Source organism: Branchiostoma floridae, chromosome 7 (genome assembly GCF_000003815.2).
Source record: "Branchiostoma floridae strain S238N-H82 chromosome 7, Bfl_VNyyK, whole genome shotgun sequence".
NCBI lineage: Eukaryota > Metazoa > Chordata > Leptocardii > Amphioxiformes > Branchiostomatidae > Branchiostoma > Branchiostoma floridae.
Window position 1 is genome coordinate 260,654 of NC_049985.1, and position 4,002 is coordinate 264,655.

General features: G+C 44.3%; 2 protein-coding genes across 2 annotated transcripts in view; one reads left to right on the forward strand and one right to left on the reverse strand.

Annotated features, from left to right (window-relative positions):
• Nucleotides 1-4,002, forward strand: part of LOC118419890 (sodium- and chloride-dependent glycine transporter 1-like) — a 133,467-nt gene that overhangs the window by 62,668 nt on the left and 66,797 nt on the right.
• Nucleotides 1-4,002, reverse strand: part of LOC118419889 (protein Mpv17-like) — a 90,183-nt gene that overhangs the window by 8,304 nt on the left and 77,877 nt on the right. The gene's annotated exons all lie outside the window — the stretch shown is intronic.

The following is a 4,002-nucleotide window of genomic DNA, read 5'->3' on the forward strand; positions in this document are numbered from 1 at the left end:
ATTTGAACAGGTAACGCGTTGTAAGGGTCTTAGTATGTTTGAACGTCGCAGGAATTCTCCCGTTGGCTGATTTTTCCCATGATGTACAGCACCTGTGAAATACTGTGATAATCGTGCGATATACTGGATAAGCTATCACAGTACGATTTACGCGACCGGGGCTTAAGGGCATCAACATACAAAAACTTACCATTTAAAAATCTTTATAGTGTCAAAGTTTCCTAATGTGATGACAAATCAGAAAAAATGCACATATATTTCTAGCTCACGTTACCTTGTCTTTTAAGTGCAGCTGATGTCAAAAGCTTTCTTGGATATCCAAACTACCTGCGAATCAAGATTTTAAACCCCTAATAGTTGTAGTCTAGTGAGGCTTGATAGAACAGCAACGCCCTTCACTTAAACGCCGTTTCTAACAGAGTCAAGCGTACTGAAGGTGTTCAGAGCCAGGTTTACTAGTGTATGAAAAGTGTTCAGTGCCAAAGACAGGTATGCTCACCTGGTGGAACGATAGGCATACTTAACTGTATCTGGACAGAATGTGCACCAGGGTCAGATGCCTTAACCTTTTTGAATGATGTTCCGCATCAAGCAGATGTACGTTTAGCTGTGGGTGGATGGTGTTCAGTACCACATATTTACCTGTGTGGGAGGTGTTCAGCACCAGGGACAGGTTTGTTTACCTGTGTGGATGGTTTTCAGCACCACATATTTACAGGAATGTTAAACTGTGCGCGGTGGACAGCACCAGGGGCAGGTGTGTTCACCTGTGTGTGTAGGGTGTTCAGCACCAGGGGCAGGTGTGTTCACCTGTCTGTGTGTATGGTGTTCAGCACCAGGAACACATGTTTACCTGTGTGTGTGGTGTTCAGCACCAGGTGTGTTAACCTGTGTGTGTATGGTGTTCAGCACCAGGGACAGGTATGTTTACCTGTGTGTGAATGGTGTTCACCACCAGGGACAGGTGTGTTTACCTGTGTGTGCATGGTGTTCACCACCAGGGACAGGTGTGTTTACCTGTGTGACCAGGGACAGGTGTGTTTACCTGAGTGGATGGTGTTCAGCACCGGGAAATGTGTCGTTACACCCTTTCTTATGTCAGCCTGAAGACAGATGTGTTAACATTCTATGCACGGATGGTGTTCAGCACCATTCAGTGCATTTACCTGTGTGGATAATGCGCCAGGGACAGGTGTTCCCTTGTACGGTACAGTACATGAGACAGTGTCTGTCTGGATGATGTTCAGTACCAAGCAGGGACATTTACTTGTGTGTGGTGTTGACCACCAGGGATAGGTGCATTTACCTGTTGGGATGGAATTTGGCACCAGGGATAGGTGTGTTTACCTGTTTTGATGGAATTTGGGACCAGGGATAGGTGTGTTTACCTGTCTGGATGTTCTTATGTACCAAGGACAGGTATGTTTATTGGTGTGTTGATTACCAAGGAGAGGTACATTTACCTGTGTATACCTGTGTATGAGAGGTGTTCAGTACCAATGTGTGTTCCAGATACATGTAACCTTGATCATAATGAGTATTGTGGGAATCAAATATCAGTGCAACCAACAAGTACAGTCCGGTATCGCTGACAAAAATGGGGTGCTTTATTATGATACAGTTATCTTGCCATCTTCCCTATTTAATGAGGATCATGCTTTACGTCAGCTACCTCAAAATTATGCATTGTATTTGAGGGCCAAACTCGTCAGTCTGTTGACACCGTTTATGTGCACTCCGCATACCCAATACAACACTGTGAGCTGTAAACACTGTATATCTTGTCATGCATGCTACAAAATGTAAAACGATATTTACATGTCAAAGCTAACCACAGTGGCTATGCGGGTAAAGAAAACAAACAATATACACTGCTTTGTACTTATATTCCTGAAACTTCAGTGAAAGATCTCTGCTTGATAGTGCAATGTTAACACCACCCCTCGCGTCGTTTTGCCGGCCAGCTGAAGCCGTTGCCCGGGAGTTGGCACGAGGAGCCAGACGCGAGAGGATTTAGGGGATGGGTGGAACCAGTATGCTTACCACCCTACATTTAAGAGTGTAGCAGGTGGAACCTGTGTGCCTAGCCACTCAAGAGTGCAGCTGCTAAGCTAACACTACCCAGAGCCCCCTAACCCCCACCTCCGTTACCTGAACAGAAAGAAAAATAAAACAGTCAGTTTTCAGTATGAGAAGATTCAAATCATCTCTGAACAGACATGAAACTCTGAGTCAGTTAGTCGGTACTACCAGCTTTACAAATGTATCTGCTCCACACACCCTTATCTTTTCCATAAAGCTGCATATATTGCGATAAAACATTTCAGTACAAGAACCTCAACACCTTTACAGCAACAAAGGCTACAGGAACAGACAAGTATGTTATTACAAGATTTTCATTTTAAGCTGTAAAGCAAGACACAGGAGTATTTTTGGTCCTGAATTAAGATATGATACAATAGCTCAGCTGGGTGAAATGAAGTGACCATAATTAAACATAAAAGCATTTAACAACGCACGTTTGAGTCAAGGCCGTTCCACAGCTCAGTTAAGCACGGTACAACATTTTTTTTAACAAGTAGTATTCCAGATTGGTACATAGAAATTATGTTTGTTGCGAAGATTGTATGATGTTGTTGCGAAAACATTGTCATTGGCCGGTGCTACTAGTCTCTACCAGACTCCGGATCGCTGGAAAATCGTAGAAATGGAACAAATAGAGAGGAATATAACCGGCCAGGGAACAGCTCGCGATCCCGTTACTGTTGCCTAGCGGGCTATATTCCTCTGGCCGGCATACTCCTCTATTTGTACCATTTCTACGATTTTTCCAGCGACTCGGAGTCTGGTAGAGACTAGGTGCTACTACGATTTCTTGCGATAGCATATTCCGCATATCGCACGATGAGTGCAGTGAATCGCAGATAAATCGTAATCAAAATCAGCCATCGCAGAGCATCGGATGATGTTCCAAATTTTTCCAGACGGTCGTACGATTTTTCACTTGTGTCTCTTCTAAATAGCCGCCTGACGGCTTTTGTGCATGCTTCTTCAACCAACCGAATGTGGACCTACCCGTTAGCTGTTGAATACCTTCCTATAATGTCTTTTACTGAAAAAAGAAACCATAACAACATGAGTCTTACAGAATTATCACATTGTTGGGGTTTGTCTTAGTTCCCATTTTATCACAGTTGCCAATTCAGCAGTTTTGTTTCGAACACTCGGCAGTTTAACAGCAATAGAGTGAACGTAACGTTGATCAGATATATCTTTTCCCAGCCAAGCTCGTGTAGAAGAGAAGAATAAGAAGACTCGCTCACGGCCCCAGATACCGTAAGGGTGTGGTCACATAGGTCGTGCAATCGGCGTGGGATCGCTAACTACGCGGCCATTTTAGAGGACATGTACATGTAGTCACAGTCTACAGGACGTATTAATATTACTGCCGGAAATGTCATTTAGAGCTCGCAAACTCGTCGCCCGACCGATTTTTGCACAATGTAACAGGGGTATTAAGGTGGGGTCACACCTGCGTATATATTTAAGTCCGTATGAGCCGCGCATGGGAGTATTTACCTCCACTAGGCTCCACAGGTCGCGATCGTTGGAAAAAAATAATAGAAATTGGACAAATCAATGTCAGACGAGTTAGCTTGGTCGCTAACCATACTTTTCGGTCAGCTAACTCATCTGTCATGTTACGTATCTATATTTGTCTAATTTGTACTATTTTCCCCGCGACAATCGGAAGTTGGGTGAACGTCGCCCAAACGTCGCCCGACTAACGGGCGTTCGCCATCCGATTTGCGCTCGATGATTAATAATTATGTCTGTGCTCGCCTATCGGTCTTCAATCGTTGGATTGACGCAAGACTATTGACCGATACCCTTGCGAGGTACGCACGATTTGCACGCACGATCTGCGACTCGGTAACGAGCTCTGCGATCTCGGAGATCTCCTGCGACTTGTCGCTTATACTTATAAGAATAAGAAAGACT